At 33.9% G+C, this 21,574-nt stretch overlaps 1 protein-coding gene across 4 annotated transcripts in view; it reads right to left on the bottom strand.

Annotated features, from left to right (window-relative positions):
- PRR16 (proline rich 16) overlaps positions 1 to 21,574 on the bottom strand; it is a 226,502-nt gene that overhangs the window by 16,842 nt on the left and 188,086 nt on the right. Inside the window, exon 2 of one of the 4 annotated variants that reach the window (XM_055298930.2) lies at positions 11,862 to 11,913. The exons of the other annotated variants lie outside the window; for them this stretch is intronic. The gene's annotated coding sequence lies outside the window, so the exon portion shown is untranslated. The remainder of the gene's footprint in view (positions 1 to 11,861; positions 11,914 to 21,574) is intronic. 4 annotated transcript variants of the gene reach the window in all.

The following is a 21,574-nucleotide window of genomic DNA, read 5'->3' as shown; positions in this document are numbered from 1 at the left end:
GGGGTTTTACCTGAAGGTAATAGGCAGTCGCTGGCAGTTGAAACAGAAAAGTGCCATAAAGCAAGTCATAAAAAAAGGATTATTCTTGTCATAAGCAAACCTGCGGAAATTACAGAAAATGATACAAATTGGGACATTACATTTATTACTTATTTTTGCATTAGTGAAAACATCTGAAAATCTCTAAAGCCCATCTTTGGCATATCCACCACAACTTGAAAATACCAAGTTTGGCTCAACCATGAAGGGAGAGTGCTTAGCGTGAATGCACATGGGGACATTATCCTTGGTTTAATAAAGGTATGCAAGCATTATGATATTCCTTGCTGTGCTGGAGTTCTAGCATTCTTAATGGACTAAGGGGGTTGCATTTTAAAATATAATACCTTCCTGACTGATTTAATCATCCAGAATATGTGACATGAAAGAGAGGGTTTAACATTTGAAATTCTTGTAGAATAGGCTTTCTAACCATTTGCTTTCACTGTCATGGGGCTGCAGAGATATTTTATAAAAATAAATTACATATAATTTGAAAACAATGGAAGTCTACATCACAAATATAATAGTCATTTAAATCTGCCAAGAGATTTTGAAAATTGATATTTTACAGTTCTCATTCTGTTGTCAAATCCCAGAAAGACTTCAACATTCACTTTTTTTCTTTATGAAAATAGAAAATTTAGTGGATCCATAGCAAAAGCCATTCATGTTGTTTAATTTTAACAAAACTGTGTTGGGAGATACTATAAATACACGTGTTCTATATGTGGTACTGAGAAAGGCAAAACATAGAATATTTTTTCTAACTCCTAAAAATGTTAAGGCAATGAACATATGAAAACTGTAAAACCAATCCCATTGTGAATCTGCATTATTTATCACTTTTCACATGTCCAAATATAAAATTTGCCTACATCACCTACAGTGCATCAAAGACATTACATATTTTGCTTATGGTCAGAATAAAAGTATTGTTTATTTTATGCATTATAACATTTAAAACATGGTAATTATACCCTAAAACCTTTGGTAGTCATATAAATGACATTGTTTATCTTCATAAATATACTCTCATTAGTTAAAAAAAAATCAAAGCCCCCAGTGTCAAAACTGTATATTTCTATTGTACTTCATTAAATTCTCTATGGATTATTACTTTAAAAAATCAATTAGTATATTTGTTACATTGTGAACGTAAAACCCAGAAACACTTTTTTCTTCCAAAACAAGACTTTCTCTTTTACTGAGTTCTAATTTAAAAGAAAAGGTGAAATAATTGTGACCTTTAAATTAATATCATTACTTAAAAAACACCTCTTAAAATATGCTGGGTAATTTAAAATTATAAGTTTGAACAACATGTTTTGAAATTTCAATTTTAGTATGTGGAGGATTAGATATATGGGCTCTAGGACACAAGATTTTCATAAGTAAAAACCAAAAACTGAGGATAATACCTAAATATTCTGAGTAATTTGTAATATCTACCTATTCTAATAACACATTTTTCCAGAAGGCTAATGTTAATCATTCACATAAGAGATATATAAGGAATTTTTTAAAAAACAATAAGCCATTTTCAAATATATGACAAAGTAGAGTTGGCAAACTAAATGGGGGAGGTGTATGAATACACCACCATCAAGCAGGGAACCATGGTAAAGAGGGGAGGGTGTGAGGGCCTCATATTCCCCTTTTCAAGAGGTTTTCAGAGAAGCTTAAACAATTTTTCTATGAAATTTACAGATTCTCAAACACTGGTGTAATAATAATAATTTAAAAAACAGATTGAGCAAGTTGTGCCAAATCTGCTTGGAGGAGTTAATCAGCACACACACAGGTCAACATTTTGAGACCGTTTGCTTCAAAGACTCAGTGTCATTACACGCAGTCACCACAGAGTTAATCTCTTACGGCACATTAGAAAAAAACACTTGGATAAATCTTCCTCAAAATTAAAATAGCTGCATTAGTCTTTCCTAAACAATAAGCTATCATAGGGCATGCCCTTTGCAGAGGGTCACTTTATTCTCTTAAAACATTTTTTCTCAACCTTTCATTGCCTCATCGCATCTAACAAGATCTGCTCATATGGCCATGCTTCCCAGGATTGCAGCACGAGATAAGGATTTGTCTGTTTTGTTGTTTTGTTTTGTGTTTTGTGTTTTGTGTTTTGTGTTTTGTTTTGTTTTGTTTTGCTTTGGACAGAGTGAGTTTCACTCTGTCTCCCAGGCTGGAGTGCAATGGTGTGATCTCAGCTCATAGCAACCTCCACCACCCAGGTTCAAGCAATTCTCCTGCCTCAGCCTTAGGAGTAGCTGGGATTATAGGCGTCTGCCACCATACCCAGCTAATTTTTGTATTTTTAATAGAGACAGGGTTTCATCATGTTGGTAAGGCTGGTCTCGAACTCACGACCTCCAGTGATCCGCCCACCTCGGCCTCCAAAAGTACTGAGATTACAGGAATGAGCAACCGCGCCTGGCCAGATTTGTCCAGTTTTTTACACATTTACTGTTTTAATCAACATACTAATGAATATAGTTGATTTTTTAAAGTAAATTAATTCCACACTTCAATATTTATTATCAGTAAACAATAGTTACCTTTAGTCCACTTGAAAATGGGTTGTGACCCACCAGAGTCTCATTGCATGTCACTGAGGAACTTTCTATTACAAGTTGTTTTATTGCTTAGCAAAGTGTGCCAAGAGGTTGAGAGGTAGCTTAGACTCAACTGTCCAAAGCAACAAAGTAATAATAATCCAATTCCCAAAAATATATATACTCTACAGTGATATGAATGTGTATATCTGAGAGGCAAGAGCTTCTTAGATAGTAGAAAAGTTGTTTCTAAGCTCATTTTCCTTAACTTCAACTGTTTTAGCTCGAGCTAAAGTACAAAGTCTACTTAAGATGGCAGGATGGAGAATGAAATCTCTAGGAAGTAATAACAAAGGAAAAGTTTCTGGGCAGTAAGAACAAATAATTAAAGTAGACGGTGTGCACTGAAGGAAAGTGGAAATAAAATGACTTACAATTTTTTTCTTTTACTTTTGTATCCTGTTCAACTTTTTTAACCTTTTCAACAGCAAACATGCATGATTTTTACTTATAAAAAGTGAGGTCATAGTGAAAAGTTTAGAAAGGAGATGATGGAATAAAGTAGAATTCCCTTTGTCAGTAACCAATAAAATCACAAACAGTATAAATAGTTAATAGCAGAAACAAAAAAACTAAGGAGGCATAATTCACTGTGTTAAGTTTGAAATACTATCAGCTAAGGGAAAAAAAGGGGGTTTTATCTTGACTTGGTACAGATCCCAAAAACTGGCCTTAAGCCTCACACTGGTACCAGTGAAACAACAAAAGCCCTCGCATTTTCACAAAGAATACCAAAGACGAAAAAAAAAATGTGGACAGTGTATAGGGCAGACTGCAGGGTTGACAATGGTGAAACAAGAAAGGTGAACAGGGACTGAATTATTGAGGCAGAAGTGTGGGGTCACACTGGACAGTAGGAATAATACAACACAGAAAGACATTTCCCACAAGCCTATGATAAACCCTGAATGTGGTGATGGAATGAACTGGAACACGTGTACTTATTCTACAATAAGTACAAAGAGCAGAAATTCCTTAATTGTCCTCCACCCCGATTCCTGCTCCCAAGCCCCCAGGCCTTCAAGCTACATGACTGTGTCTGGAATGAAACAAGCTCACCTTTGTGCTGGGCCTTGCCTAGGAGGATCATCAATCTTAGACATGAGAGAAACATGTTAAGGAAAAGTTACCACACTTTTCAGGTCCAGTGGAAGTTCTTAAGCAGAGCTTTTTAATTTAAACATAGCAAGATGAAAAGAATTGGCAAGGTGACTCTATAAACACTATTGTGAAACGGTGTGTGGAAGGGGAGAAAAGAAAGAAAGGAATACATAGTGCAAAACGCAGATGAAGAGCTGTTTGGAACAGAAGAAAAATTTCCCTGAGCGCTTTGTGCTACAAAAATAAATAGGATATATGCTTATTAAAAGGGAATAAAATAGAAGAGGAATTGAAGAGCTGAAGAAAAAAACTGAGTTCCAGAATAGTACTACCGACAAACTAATAAATACTATGCATGAAGTAAGATGGAGAATAGACATGATTGCAACTGAGTTATTGTCATAATCATTGTGACCACAGAAGGGAAAAAATCAGATATTTCTCACACAGGCCTGCTCCTAACATTTCCAAAGCCTATGGTAAGAGTAAAATACAATATATCCAAATATTAAATAAAGATCATTTCAAGGTAAGAAACTATTTAAAAATGTTTACATATTCTATCCTGTTACCTTGAAAAATATACCTTAATAAAAGATCTAAAAGGCCAATTTTTTAGACAGAATTTATGGATAACTCAGCATTCCATGTCAGGATGTAGCAGTGAAGAACCAACCCTAGCTGCCAAGGCCTGACCATAGCCCATTACACTCCATTTTCCACCCCAGCTGTGCCTATACCATGAGGAACCTCATACGTACATATGTGGATACCCCAGCCCACATTTCCAAGCTCTTTCCATAGTCCCTGCAAATAGTCAAATTGTTGAACCATTTCTTAGGTCTAAGGATAAACATACTAGTGGTTTGGTCTGCCCTCAGACAGAAAATTCATGACAAGGAGCTACTACGAGTCCTTGAAATGTGTTTTAAAACAATGGTCAGGGAATTCCAGGGTCTTGGGTACTGTAGTGTAATCTAGAGGGGAAATACAGACTTTGGAAATATAGACCTTAGGTGGACAGAGATGCTTGGCCCCATATAGCAGCTGGCGGGGGACAGAGTAGAGTGTTCTGGAGGACAGTACCCAAGGCAAAGATCTCTCTGTGTTAAATTTAAATAAATTAGAAAGGAAACTGAAAAAGAATAGGTATGGAGGATATATAAAGTTGATATACATCATAAGGAATGCTACTTTTAGGATTAGTTCCATATTGACTCCATTATTATGGAACAGAAAAAAAAAGAGTATTCAAGAGGCTAATTTCTCTGAAAGGAATAAACTACTGAATTTGGCCATTTAAATTGTACAACGTATTTCAATAAAATCTGTTGGTAAACAATTGTCACTAAGAAATTATCCGGCACTTCAATGGAACCAAGCAAAAGGAGCAATTCAAGCACAAGGGAGAAAAGTCAGGCTGGTCTCAGATTTTCCCAGAGCAACATCAAAAGACAGGAGATGGAACAGCAATGGGTACAAAGCTCTGAGGAAAGAAAGTGTGACCCAAGAAAGTCATATCTGGTTGCTGTGAAGTATAAAGACAACAGACATAACAGTTTCAAACCTCAAGTACCCAAGAAAGATATGAAGCTCAAAATGTACCTTCCCAAAAGATGAAAGGACAAGCTATGATAAAGAGACTGTAGCAACATTCAATGTCCTGGTGTATACACATTGTGAAGAAAATATGCTATCTTGGATTACTTTAAAATTGCCAAGTTATCCTTCAAGTATACAGACAACTGACAGAAACTCTCAAAGATCTTAAGAAAACACAAACTACAAAACCTCAAACAGTTCTTTAAAAACAAACACACAAATAAAAAAGCAAAATGACTTGACGATACACTTGACATCACAGGATCATATCAAACACAGAAAAGAATTTCAAATCCTGTTTTTGCTTTTTATATTCCATAATCACTAAATACTATCATAATTTAAAATAAATTCTGAAATTATACCATTTATGCAAATTCTGCAAACACACATAAGACTGCATAATGTCATGAGTGCCTATGCAGTAAAAGTTCAAAAGCAACAGGAAGGATAAGCTACAGTGTCAAGGAGATGGAGGAGAATGGCTTGACAGCAAGGGAATCAGGGGTTTTGTTGTATCTGTGTCATTTAAATAAGAAAAAAAAAAGCCCTAGGCAAATATGTCAAACAAGAGCATGTCTTAAATCTGGATCATTAGTACCTTGTATTATTATATTATTTTCTGTTGTAATATATGCTTAAAAGTTTCAAAATTTAAAATGTTAAAATGTGAAAAAGTATTGGCTTGCTTTACCATGGAAAAGTTTTGAATACTTTAATTGTATAATATGTGAGATTATTTAAATGTAGATTCTCTATTAGGAAAGCAAATAAACATAAAGGGCACTGTGGCATGCTTCCTTTAAAATGATGTCTGTCAATGACAAAATTTAGAATTACAAAATATGTTGCCAATAATATCATATTATTTAAAATGTGTTGACAGGAACAAAACTGTTCATAAGAAATATAATTTGAAATTATGTAATAACTATAACATATATGTTTGAGGACTAGAAGATAGAAAATTTCTAAATGTACTATAAAATTCTTGGTTTGCCTAAAGTTGTGAGAGTTCTTATACTGTCCTTATTCTCGTTTCATAAACTTAGGATGAGTTTAGTAATGAAACACTCTTCTATGCCCTACACTCCACACTCAATCTGGACGGACCAATCTAAGCCATGAGGAAGAGTGATCTGAACTACAGAATGCATGGCAGTGCCTGTGTAGTGAGAAGTACTGGGGCTCTCGGTTGGAGGACATGCATATTATCTTAGGTACTTCAGCAACCCGCTCAGTAGTTAGAATGTGAAGGTGTTTCAGCTATAACATCTGTCACTCTTTTAAAGCATCAAGTGATCTGGCTCAATGGTACATTCTCAAACCACTGCAAGTTAAGCCAACCTTCCCTCAGATGACTGTCTCTTTTTGATCCAAGAATGTCAACTTAGCCAAGCTGCCATTCAAGTATAAATACAAGAGACGAGATAGTTTCAAACCTCCGGTACTCAAGGAATATAAAAAAGACCAAAATTTACCAACCCAGAAGATGAAAGAAAAAGCTATGTTCAAAGGATTAAATCAATATTAATCTACCGTATATTTCAAAATAGCTTTAAATGCAATATTCCTTGCATAAAGAAAAATGTTTGAGATGATAGATACCCCAATTATCCTGACTTGATCATTATATATCACACGAATGTATCAAAATATCACATGTATCCTGAAAATATGTACAAGTATTATATATCAATAAAAATATATTCAGTGGGTAGGTCTATACATTCTGAAGGAGAAAATACATTACATTTTATATTTGACATTTAAAGATTGTCAAATTATCCAATTAAAGAGACAACAAACAGAAACTCTTAAGGAACCAAGAAAACACAGACTACAGATATCTTGAATGCTTCTTTAAAAAATAATGTACTTGACAATGAAATCTAGCCAACAAAGAAATAGAATAAAAATAAAGGATGCTCTTTGAGAAACCCCAACTACTAGGTCCTGGAATCAAACTGGTTCATGTTTGAACTTTTATTTTGTGGGGCCAGTGCTTTTGATAATTGTGTGCATCCAATGAACTCTTCGAGCATTTTAAAGTATGGTTCATGAAAGACTTGGAATCAAACTAATATAACATCTGAGACTTTAAAAGAACTATGAGGAGGGTGGCAGGGGAGAGAGAATGAGAAAACCCACACTGAACTGCTGAAAGAACCCTGATTGTGAGCAGAGGGAAGAATGAGAAGTTGGCAAGGGCTGGGGAGGGTAGGAGGGAGAGAGAGATGAAGAAATAAAAAAAGAAGGAAATACTACTTCTTTAGACTTTTAGATGAACAAGGGCAAGATAATTTGATTTCAGACTATATTTCTGGATTTCAGCTTTAAAAAGTATTAATTTTTCAATATGATTTCACTCATATAATTAGAAAAATGGGAGCAGATTTATTTACATAGGGACTCTTACTGCTGGCATTTTATTATTGGAGTTCTTTACATAAATTTTATCTTTATGTCTTGGAGTTCCATATGCATATGTATTGTTGTAGTATCTTATTTTTGTCTTTCATCAAATTTCAAAGCTTCTACTAGACAGTGAGATTGGAAATAATATAGGATCAGAAAGAGATTAGCAAGTAAATTTTTAGAATTGAATACAGAGAACCTTCGGAATTTATTTAATTATATTATTTGGAACAATTTCAGTGCTTTATGGAGAAAGTGAAATAGTGAACACAGGTATTTTCTATTTGCTTAATGTTTCCCTAGTGCTGTCTGGACATTGTACAAGTGTTGGTTCCATGAAGAACAAGAGAATTCAGAGCTTTTTTTTTTTTTTCCTCACTCATGGGAAACTGTTACAACAGCTGTAGAAATATCAAAAACCTATAAACCTAAGTGAGGCTGGAGTTGATATAGTGGGCAGACATACATGTCACACTGGAGAGTTACCCGACTGTGAGCTTCTCAGTACAATGTGAGGAATGCCTTCCATTGTGAAATCACATATTGTTGTGGAAAAAAAACGTGCAAGAAAATTCTGTAGTTGTATTTGCAGAGGGAAAATTGAATTTAAATCTACAAATATTTCATTTTCAAACATGGGTCCAATAGTTAGGGCTTTCTGGGAACAACAACAACAACAACATCAAAACCCACAAAACCTCATCACCAGTATTCCCAGGAAGGTACTCAAAGAAACAATGGTTGGTACTGGGATAGCAGGTTGGTGTTGGGATAGCATTAGAAAATGCCCTAAAGAAACGTCAATATCCTTCCCATACGGCAACAATCACACCCTTAGTAAAGTTCAGTTCTTAATGGTTAATTCCAAAAAATGAACAAAAAGCAGAAGGTGGGAGGCAACAGGTGGGGGAACATGCATTCACATTCCTAATGCTTTCTTCCAAGTTCTCACATCCTCACTTCTTCTGTCCTTGGGAAGGCAGAATAAACAGGAGAGTTTGGAAAGAGCATACATAATTAAAGGTCTTCCTTTTCCCTTCCTCTGATGAATAAGTTATGTGAAGAGAAGCCACTTGTTTAGCTCCAGGTGCAGAGAATATTCATCTTGTGGGACTGAATGGGTAACTCTGGGATTCAGTATTTAGACTAAGATATCCTTGCAGAAAGCGGGTAGCATTCTGTTAAATGTCTAACAACCAGCTCTCCAGGGTAAAAAAATCCCCAATGTGTCATTTACCAATTTTCATAGTGCAAATATTCCCATACAATTTGATTTCAAGGCACCAACATGAGTTCACTGAACATGGAACTAGGGGAATGTGTAAATAATTAGCTTTCACAAGCCCCCTATGAGCTGGCTCAAGCACACCACTGCACATGAGTCATTCTTCAAGCTGCCATTTATCAGAAACTTAGGTGTTATGTTATCTCAGCTTCAATCTGCTTACTCTAAGTTTATTCTCAATTGGTTTAAAACCTGGGCTGGCAAGAGGCATGCTAATTGTCTCCCTTAAACACCAAAATATATGTAGATCATTTCTAATTTACCTTTAGAGCTCTATGAGGAAAACAGTAGCTGAACTATACTAAGAACTCAGCAAGTTAAAAGAAATAAATCAGTTTGATTTTGTGATGATTTTTCCGTATATAAAAATAGCTGAGGTGCAATCTTCTTTCAAACAATCTAAGCTCTTTAATTTAAAATATCACTTGGCTCCTATAAAGTTAAATGCAGACATTTCTCATTCCAAAGCCCCAAGGAATAAAAATTCTAAGTTCTTTTAACCTCAAATATTCCTACAAAAAGCATTTGGATATGTTTTCTTCTTAAAGAAGACTTCAATAAAAGGAATCTTATTCTGTGCACAGACAGTTGGTAATCTCATAATAAATGTAGGTTGAATGAAATAAATTCCCAAACAGTTTACTACAGAAACATTAAGCACAAATATATCACTTATGTATGATACTAAGTCAATAATTGGCTGATTACTTAAATTGCTTATAGTTGTTTATAATAGACACAAAAATTATAGAAGTGGCTATTTTTAAAACTGTTAAAAAGCCACTTTGGCAAGGTGGATATAAATATGTTAACTGAAATGTGTGCTTTTCATAGCATATTTTTTGTGACAACTAATTACACTGGATTTTAGATATTGGCATTATACTTATAATGATTTTCCCTTATTCTAGTGTGTCTAGTAAGTACTTTAGTAATTTTTTTTTTTTTTTTTTTTTTTTTTTGGAGAGTGATTACTACTGTTAGAACGTCTTTCTATTTTCTTTGGCGCTTAATGTGACATGATAGATTATGGAGGAAAATAGCAGTTTTCACAAGATAGCTAACACTTATCTTACACCTGTTAAGAAGAGAGGTGCTATAAGAAAAGAAGTAATTGAACCAAAGATAGGCAAAGATACTATAAGTTAGCTATACAATCTAACTACTCAGTTGACTTCTTCTTCCATGATTGCCTGAAGATAGTGTACTTGCAGAATTTCAGTCAGCAGAAATTAAAGTGCAGTAAAATCCTTTCATAATGTGGTAAGAAGGCTCAAAGAGAGTCATTGGTGTAAAAGGCGGTGATGATATTTTGAGAATAACGAAATGAACTAGATAAGCCTAACCAGTTAGGGGGTTTGGAATTCTGGGTCTGACTGTGTACTCCAAATCCAAGTCCCAGTTGGAATTTGGCACCACCTGGTGGCAACTGTATGCTCTGTCTAAAATACAAAATAGGTACAAGTCTGGGTTCTGTGACTGGCTGGTTTCCTGCACAGTAATAGTGATTCAAGGGATATTCTGGTGGCTGGAACTTGTCTTATCATCCCTATCCAAGGAATTGGGAATGATGGATACCAAGAATATAAGGACCTTTCCTAAACCCACCTAGATCTTCAAGAGGGTGTCACTTCTTTTCACATTTAGCCTTCTCATTTGACCACCTTCATTTGAAAATGTGGGTTGCATTCAGAAAAAAAAAAAAAAAAAATCGTCAATTACTATCTTCCAAATTCACATTACCATGAGTCATGTGATTGCATGGTTTTATTTTATTGTGTTCCATACTAGAGTGTTTTAATGGACAATCCCACAGACCATATCCATGAGTTTTCATAAGACAAATTGAGTAAAGAAATATTTTGGGGGAAAATGAAGCACTAAATTTGGTTATCAGATATTGTCAAACCACTACTTCTAACACTTCCTCTCTTTCTTTTTACTTGTTTGTACAAAGGCTTCTATATATGTCTATAATAATAGGTCCATCTCTTTTTATGCTTTATTTTTACGCTAAACTATTAGGGACCATAAAAACCTCTTTTTTTAAAAAAAAAAAAAAGGTCAATTATTGATTTGAAGATATATCATCCATTGAAAATTCTTGCTTATACATTTCTTTTTAATAATTTGTACAAGTAAATTTTATAGACTTAATGTCTATCAGCTAATATACACAATCACCAAGAGAAAATAAGCATTCATTATTATCATATTATAAAACATTTATCATTACCACAGGCCTGAGTTAACTAACATAAAAAATAAGTGAGCCGAGTGATGGGTGGAGACTGGAAATCAGAAATATCATTTTATTTCTCTTTTTCTTTTCAGTAGCTAGTATATATTCTGGCAGGTAATATATGATCAATAATTATGATTGGTGTACATGAGATAAAGAATGCATATATGCATACTTCAATAAGTATATATTGAGCATCGTTTGTTTTTGTTTTGAGATGTGTTTATATATTATGTTTTTGATCATTCTCTCTTCTGTAATCCTTCCCTCTCTCTTTCTGATAATTTCTAATACTTGGGTAATGGATGTCCTGGGTTGATCCCACAATGTTTTTCTTTTTTTTCCTCATTTTTTCTATTTCTGTCTTATACTGTTTAGGGTTTTACCATTCAACCCTTTTACTGAAGTTTTAAACGTGGTCATAATATGTTTATATATGAGGACCCTTTCTTATTTTTATTACATATTTTCATAGAATCATATTCTTTTTAATGGATGTAGTATATTCTCTCTCACTCAGAAATTACTCATAATATTTGAGGTTTACCTTTTCTCTCCGTTGTGTATTTTTCAAATTCCTTCTTCTTATTTTTCCCCTCCTGAACCAATGGAGATGGAAGATAGTTTGAGATTTTCTTTAGCTTTTCAATGTATCTCTGAATTTAATTTTTGTTGGAGGTGATATTTATATTTAACCAAGTTAAAAAAAAAAAGACACTTTTTGTGGCAACTCTTATGGGTCAAGTAGTTTGTTACATGCTAGGGAAAAAAAGGCCACTAAATTTTATCTTCTCCTATTAAGTCCATTATCTAGTTTCCTATGCAAAGAAGCAAAGGTTGAATGGGGGTAGAAACAAAATATTAGGATTAGATTCAATACTCAAAATAAAAGGAGCTTGAATGAGTTAGAAGTCTCTCATTCTCATGTAAAGTAGGTAGTCCAGTGCATATTCAGTTTGCATCTTCTAACTTGTGGTCCAAGATGACTTCCAGCCATCACGTCTGCATTCCAAGCAGCAAAAATGGGAGAAGGGGAAGCAAATCAAACACACCTCCTCAGAGGATATTTCCTGAAAGTTGTTCACATCACTTAAACTCTATTGGCTGGGTCTACATTATCTGTCACATCTACTAGTTACAAGAGAGTTTGAGAAATGTAGGTTTTTGGGACAGGGTGGTCATTTGCCTAGTTACCATTTGGATATTACTATATTGAAGAAGAATCAGTAATTTGTTAAGGGACAACTAACAGTCTGTGCCATAGTCTTGTTTAGCAGTTTAGATTTTTATCTAGATAGTGAGGAGGGGTCATGAAAGAGGTTTAAGCTAAGGCATTATTCACTTTTAAAAGGTCATTTTTACATATGCAGGCAGGTCATCATGAGAGGCACATAAATATGAGGTGTATGGTACAAGAGGGCTGCCCATCAGGGACTGGAGAAATGCATCACTACTAGTGAGAATAAATGACTGCATTAACTTTGTTCTATTTTTTTTTAATGTGAAGCATTGTACGGTTGATTTATAATTATTTACAGAAGTACACTCACCATAAGCCTAGGCCTAAGTCAAATACATGGTGATCAACGCTTTTGATTGCAGATATCCCTTCCTAAATCTGATTAAGATTTATCTCTTTATTTCTAGAATACCTTTGTCTTTCTAAGGATGTGTATTGTGATTTTTTTTAAAAAGAGACATGGTAAAAATTTAAATAATGTAAAAAAGATACACCAATATAACACATTATTATACTTATGGGTTAATACTATATCATTTCTTAATTTAAAAAAATCATTTTACACAAAATGCATTTTGGTGTTTAATGCTTAAAAACCCTTTATAATGTATATAATCCAAATGATACTGAAAAAATACTCTCATTGCTTTTGCTTTTATTGAATTATATATACAGACAAATATAAAAATAGTAATTATAGCTCAATTGTTTTTTTCCAAGGTGAACACATCCTTGGGACCAACATAGAGACCAAGAATCTGAATACTGCAGGCCCTCCCAAAACACACCTTGTGCTCCGTCTACAGTCACTTTCCTCTCCCAAGTGAAACCATTTTTCTTGATTTATAATAGCATGAATTATTTTTGCCTATCCTTGAACTTTATCTAAATAGATTAATATCTCATACACGCTCATAATTATTTCTAGATTACTTGGCTGCATTTTAGGTGAATGATGAAATATATCTGCATTGTTGTATACATTGTTTTATTTTAAATAACCTTTTTATTTTAGAATATTTTTAGATTTACTGAACTGTTGAGAAAATAGTCCAGAGAGTTAACATATACCCTTCACTCAGTTTTCCCTATTTTTAGCATCTTACATTAGTATGGTACGTTTTTTACAATTAATAAACCAATATTAATATATTAATATTATTATTAGCTAATGCCCATACTTTACTGAGATGGCCTCAGTCTTCACCTAATGTCCCTTTTCTGTTGCACGATCCCATTGAAGACACTGTATGTATCATGTCTTCTTAGGCTCTCTCAGTTTCTCAGATATTCCTTGTTTTTCATGACCTTAACAGTTTAGAGGATTATTAGTCAGGCATTTTGTTGAATGTCATTCAGTTGGGGTTTGTCTATACTTTTCTTATGGTTAGACTAAGGAAATGTGTTTTTGAGAAGACCACAGAGGGAAAACGCCATTCTTAACACACCACATCAATAATACTTACTAAAAATATGATTTATTACATTGATATTAAGCTGGTCCACTTGGCTTCAGGTAGTGTTTGTCAGTTTCTCCAATATAAAGTTCTCTTATTTTTCCTCTCTCTTTCCATACTGTACTTTTTGGAAGAAAGTAATACATACTAAAAGTAACAAGCTTATATGACTCCAAAGTATATTATGACTGTTATACTATACCGAAACCTACAGGAAAAGAACATTTACCACAGGTCCAATTCATGATGTCTATGTAGAATATCAATAATAAAAAAAACATAGACACCATTGCAAATATTTCTTTTCCACAGCATCATCTAAATCAATGATCAAAACAGTTGACTTGATCTTTATATCAATGTACATCCATAGAAAGTCATAAAACAAATCTACACAAAACCAAGTGAAAGAACTTGAAAGTATAAAAATAACCCAGATATAAAAATCATTTGACAATCTGAACTAGTTGAAGTTTGAAAGTTTGAACGATTTATTTCTCATTCTTTTTTTTTGCATGTTTCAGATTTTCTTCGTTTTTTTTTTTTTTAGAAGGAGTCTCACTCTGTCACCAGGCTGGAGTGCAGTGGCACGATCTTGGCTCACTGCAACCTCCACTTCCCAGGTTCAAGCAATTCTCCTGCCTCAGCCTCCTGAGTAGGTGGGACTACAGACGCCCGCTGCCAGGCCCAGCTAATTTTTGTATTTTTAATAGAGAGAGGGTTTCACCATGTTGGCCAGGATGGTCTCAATCCGTTGACCTCATGATCTGCCCGCCTAGGCCTCCCAATAGTTTCAGATTTTCTAAAGAAAATGTCCAAAAATATACACTATATAATATTCAGAGTTAATATCACAAATATAGAAAAACAGTGAGAGAATTTATTCATAGAAGATTAATATGTTATATAATTTAATTTATTATGGAGTGCCTTATAAAAATATAATAAACAAGCAAGATACTGCCATCATTTTTATCTCCTAAGAAAACAAGTATTTAAAAGTCTGGTGGGAAATAAGACTGAAGAATATATTTTCACCATTTCTCTAGTTTAATATGTAAAATATTTTCTTAATCTAATAACCCAGAAAATAACATGGTAGATTTTTCCCATATTATATTGCAAATTATAAAATGTACTCCCCACCTTTTTAATGTCATTCAGTAGTCTAAACCACCTTCCAAATGGCCACAGGCTGGAGCTACATCTGTTTAGTTTATGCTTAAACCCAGTTATCATATTTCTTTTTGAATTGAAGTAAAAATAAGAAGCCAGATAACTCATAAATCCTGTATAGTCAATAGTAGTAGAAATGACAATGATCCTCAAAAATAGATTCTGTTATTTTCATTCACCCCTGGGGTAAAATTACTCTTGATCTTCATTCTAACAATGAATCATGTGGGCTTCCTTGACTGTCATACACCATAAATCTGAGTGATAAATGTAAATCGGCAAGAAATGCATTGTAACCTTCCTAGAGAAAAATACCTCTGTTTCCATTACCTTAAAATTAATGCTCATACCAAACTTCAAAATAATAAGAGAAAAGAATACTAAAATAGACCTAAAATATTCCCTTAGATAATTTATTTCCTACATGACTTAAATTAGATCTTCTTCCAATCCACCCCAGTGGCGTGCTGGAGCCAGCTTGCACTGACTTGCAAGAGTCATTTCTTAAATTTTCTGGAATTTGTGAGCCAATTTTTAACTATTATTAAAAATTAAATTATATAAACTTACAATTAATCATATTAAAAACAAAAGCAATAACCATTCAAAACGTGTTACTTCCTAATGGTTTACTATTATCCATGTTCTTGAGGGCATTTATATCTATTGTGTAACCTAAAAATTCTATATAAAGGTGTGTTCTTGGGCATCTCTTTCCAATTCCACATTCAGTGACATCAGGTTTGTAGCTTGAAATAAGCTACCATGGGGGTACTGACACTGTAAGAACATGCAAATACTACAAACCAGGGCTTTGCCTTCCCACCTCAAAAAGCCAGTTGTAAAACATTTGCCAGCACATCACTGACTAACCCCATATTTAACCCTCCCATCAATTCTCTCTCTGAAAGAAAATAAACTTTTAATGTTGGTTCTCTTTAAAGATATTTGTTTTGGGGAAATGTCCTGGTTGTTGCCACTTTCAGCTCTGTAGGTAATAGTCATTCATTTAAAAATAATAGAGATATTTATTCTCTTGAAAGAAAAATAGAAAAATAACGTTACTCCCAACAGCCAACTCTCAGGCAGAAAGCTTCCATATATTGAGCTTAACAAATTCTGAATGTAAGGGAAGGCAGGGAAGCATACTGGTGGTAGAACAAACAGTTTAACTCTGATTTTGACATTTACTACACCAGGAACATAACTGATCTTTCAAAGGCTTGAATCCTTATGTATTAAAAAAAAGTTAATACACTACATTACAGAGTTACGAACAGTGAAATGAGATAACAAAAGTGAAGCTACTAAACATGAAACTATTAAAGACACTCAATAAATATTAGCTGTTATTTATAGCATATAACTAGGTTTAGCAATGTATCACCTCTTTGAAAATAGAAGCCATGATTTAAAAACATCTAGTGACTACAGTGTATAGCATCCTTTTCTAAACTCTGATATTTACATTGGAAATTAGCATATTAAAGCTCAGAGAAGTTTTATATACAAGAAAGCTAAATATACTTATCAGTAATATGTATTCCAAAAACTTCTCATATTTTCCTTAATCTTCTAATTTTAATTAATGGCTAACCCATTCCTTTCCAAAACGCTATATCTAATAGTGTAATAAGTCCTCTCTGCACAGCTAAATATGCATTTATTGTTGTATTATTTCTCTGCTAGCCCCTAACTCAAAATCTCAATACCTCTTCCCTCCAAACAAACAAAATTATGTAAACTGGCAGTTTTCTCTTGCTACTTATAAACACGAGTTTTTTGTAAAGTGCTTTAATAAATGGCATGAAGATGAGGCTTGACATGTGGATACTTATGCAAAGACCCGCAACATTTTCTAGGCTGTATAAAATGTAAAAGGATCATAAATTTTTAAGCAGGGTTCAGAGGTAAGCCAAAAGCAATTACAGGTTTTAAAAACTGAATTTATGAGTAACTCTTTTAGAGATTAGAATTAGTAAGGAAATAATTTGAATAGTGATATTATAATGTACTTGAAATAAGTCATGTATTACCAAAGGCATTGGTCAAATACAGTCTATATAAAGTGACAAACTAAAAATGAATAAGCTTACTATTTGTTATATGTGATTAACTCTAGTTGCAAGAATAATTTCTGGGTGGAGACTGATATTTGTGACCCAGTTACATACAGACTATTTATGAAATCTCTTTTTTTAAAATCTCTTAAAAAGTTGAGCAGGTTTTACGTATCTGAACAATTTTAATTATTATCTCTTGAATGCAAAACAGAAGATCGGAAGACATCATAAAACACTTTTCTGTTCTACAAATATATGGTTAAAGCCAAGACATATATTAGGCAACAACTGAATAATTGTTGGGCAAAATTTGTTAATGTATTCCAACATTTCCTTTTTAATTCCCATTCTATACTTTTCCCGCCATAACCTTATTCTAACTCTTTCCTTAATCATAGACTCCTTTTGAGATTTCTATAAATCATTAATAATTTACTTAATTTTTGAAGGCATTTAATCTGACTTTTATGATTGTGTCATTCTTAAAAATTTCTAATATTAAACATTTTTTAATATAGATGACTCAGGAATCTGGACCCAAGTCATTCAACTAGAAGAACTATTGCCTTTTTTCATTACAACATGCTGTCTCTGCAACCCATGATTCCTGGAAAAAAAACCAACAAAACAATATAATGCTTGTTTCTGATATCTATTATTCTGTTGTTGTTTCTCTTAGTTATTCCATTGCTAATTTATTCCTTTCCTATTTATTTATAATTCCTCTCAATTCTCACCTGTAACATTGTTAGATATGTATTTATTGCATTTTTCCCATCCGTTAATCCCAAATCAGGATCTTAGCTCTTTCCAAATATTGATACAGCCTCTAGTCAGCAGTCCCATATCAACTCTCTTCCTCTTATATCTAACATTTCATTGCCAAGATTTTCTTACTAAAATAGTGCCCTTACTCAATCACCATCCAACTCTGAAATATTAATTCTCCTTAATGGAAACTAAAAAATCATGCATTTCATTCTCTGAACTATAATCCCAGCATGGATTCTCACCCTTCTACTATACTTGCCTGGAGATTCAGGCAAGTGTCTGAGCCTTCCTGATTTATAACTTTGCTAATGATGGTCCCTGTACCTGGAATACTCTCTTCTTGGCTGATAAAATTCTACAAAGTCTCCAAAACCATTCATTCACTCTTTATTTAACAAAGAGGGGCATATTGATGAATAAGACTGTCACTATTCCTGTCCTTATGAAATTCCAGTATGGTGTCACAACAGAAAATAAATAATCTTCTAAATAAATGCCTGCAAATGTGAGAGGTGGTATGGTATGATAGATGAAGATGACAAAAATTCTATAAATAAGGTGGCTGAAACTTTTTGACACTTTCTTCATTTATCTAACAACCACATAGATTATTGTCATTTTCTCCTGCCTGTAAACCCCATGCCACTTTTACATTTCAATAACACTTCAATAATATTCCTATAATATTCATGAAACTATGATATATATATATATAAAATATGTATTTTTTTGCAATTTGAGCTTATCTTCATATTTAGAGGATTGTGGCTAGCTCCTGAACATTGATCAATTGATCAGCTCAAATCAATTATGATCCCCATATTGGGTAATAAGAGATAGAAGGGAAGACTCATGGACTATCTCCAGGGAAGGATTTCCTCTGTCTTACGAAGGATATTCACAAGATTACATGGTGTATATTTATTTTCTTCTAGTCATTGTTATTCGAGATGTAATGCCTGGAAGTGCTGCATATAAATTGATCACTAGAGTGAGCATAACACCAAAACCAAGGATGACATGATGGAGCAACAAAAGAAACTTGGCTCTTGAGAAAATAATTGGGCTTTTGACTTAACCAATCAGGAAGGACCCACAAACATATGTATCCTTAAACCACTTATTTAGCAACTTCAAAAATTGTTGTTTAAATTAGTAATTTGCAGCAAATATCATACTTATATATCACATCACCAGATTACAAACACTCTGAAATGGGGAATATGTATTTTTTATCCTCATTATTTCCACAGGATCTAATATGACTTTTGCCCCTATAGCTGATCAAAAATAGTAGTTGGGAAAACTGAAGTTGCACTTCAACTAAAATAATTTATATTCTCTCACTCTCTTTCTGTGTGTGTGTGTGGGGGGGGGGATGGGTGGGTATTTGTGTGTGTGTCTGTGCATGACTGTGTGTGTGTGTATGTCTGTGTGTGTCTGTATGCGTGTGTGTGTGTAACCAGACTTTCATGTATTATACAGTACCAGCCTTAAAACCTCAGCTCCATTAGAATATGTTTCCTGTGATACTGTAACACATACGTTGAAAATTTATGATGTCATAGACAAAGAAGAAAGTATTTACTCAATTTTTCTAATCTTTACTGGTTTAGTAAATAAAAGACTCATGTCTTGTTTCCATAACAGATGCTAAATAGAGCCAAATAATCCGCATTTTAAAAGAGAATTAAAAAGGTACAGGTTTCAGAGAAGTTGCAAATAACTGACCTTCTCCAGAGATAACAAGAGATACAAATGTTGGCAAAGCATCTAGTCAGAAAAGAGGCACAGGAATAAATATTTGATTTCAGTCAACAGCTGGCTTTAGATGAATTAGTTGCAGAGATGGATCTTTCTACTGTAAATGATCAGGTAAGAAGGCTTTGAATCAAAATTGTCAAGTTATTTAAATTCCCATGTGGCTCAAGAACTTACAAAATAAAGCAATTGAAGTACATAAACCAGCAACACTGTTTCACCATATGAAATACCTTCAATGGCAATATTCTATCTGAGAAACACAGGCATCATCCATTATTCTAAGAAGGGAACTCAAACGCCTTTCCAAATGCCATGTCAAATGAAGAATCATGACTATGCATCACAAAAAATGAAGTAATGCTGGACTTCATCTCAAAAGATTATGAAATATTTTGACCCAAAAGCCAAGATTAAGTGGAAATATAAATGTGATTCAGTTTTCTGTTGACTCGGGTGTAAAAGCAATGGCTAACTCTCAGGTATTTTGCAAAGTCCTGTTTGCACTCCCTGTCTGCGTTAACCTGCACCATGTATCTTCCCAATATATCTCCAAATCCCATGAGGTTCTTTTAATAAGAATATGAACAAAATTAAACATCATTTCTTATAATATCAATGTTTGACATTTTCCAAGATTCTTAACATACCTGGGCATTTCCTTTTACCTTTTTTCTTGGCAGCCCTGCTATCGGGATTGAGCTTTTCAGAGGACAAATATTCTATATGTTAAAGTTAAATAGCAAAAATAATAATTATTTACTGAATGCTTACTCTGTGCCTGGAATTAAGCTGAAAACTTTACAGACATTATCTCAATTAATCTCATTATGAGATAGTCATTCCTGTTTACCTGAAGTAGAAACTAGGTATTAGAGAAGTAATTAGCCTGAATACTCACACAGCTAGTAAGAGAAGGAACAGTTTTAGATCCCAAGTCATTGACCTCTATCCAGGGAGTTCTACAACTTCATCTAAAGGGCATTAGCCTTGTTTGTTTGTTTTCGTGTTTTGAGACAAAGTCTTGCTCTGTCACCCAGGCTGGAGTACAGTGGCGCGATCTCAGCTCATTGCAACCTCCACCTCCTGGGTTCAAGCAATTCTCCTGTCTCAGCTTCCTGAGTAGCTGGGACTACAAACACCCACCACCACGCCTGGCTAATTTTTGTATTTTTAGTAGAGACAGGGTTTCACCATGTTGGCCAGGTTGGTCTTGAACTCCTGACCTCAAATTATCGGCCCACCTCGGCCTCCCAACGTGCTGTAATTACAGGTGTGAGCCACCATGCTCGGCCTAAAGAGCATTAGCTTTAAGGCTATCTTCAACTCTCTAGTTCCTCTAGGTGTACTGACGTCCCACCTGGAACAGAGATGACCTGTTGCTTACAGTGAAGGCTAATTAATTAATGTTATACTTTTAGGACATATCCTGTAATATTCATCAGGTTTTAATAGTTAAAAAGAGATCAACTCTATACTTTAGAATTTTCTAAGGATTTGTAGCATTTTGACCAAAATAAAACAATGAGTGAATATTTTTTAAAAAATCATATTTTCATTTTTCTATCACTTCTGACTTTAAACATCCAGTTACCGGAATGTAAGCTAAACTTAACAGTTATATGTAGTAATACTGACTACCACAGCTCAAAGTACAACAATGTAGAGATGAGAAACTTTGAATGGGCTAGAGATTGGGCATGCTATTTTCAAACAACTGAAGTTAACTCATAATAAAATAAAGAAGCTAAAAAGAAAATCTCACATCTAATATATGGGTCTCAAACAATTT

This window comes from Symphalangus syndactylus, chromosome 11 (genome assembly GCF_028878055.3).
Source record: "Symphalangus syndactylus isolate Jambi chromosome 11, NHGRI_mSymSyn1-v2.1_pri, whole genome shotgun sequence".
Taxonomy (NCBI): Eukaryota; Metazoa; Chordata; class Mammalia; order Primates; family Hylobatidae; genus Symphalangus; species Symphalangus syndactylus.
This window is presented reverse-complemented; position numbering and strand designations above follow the sequence as displayed.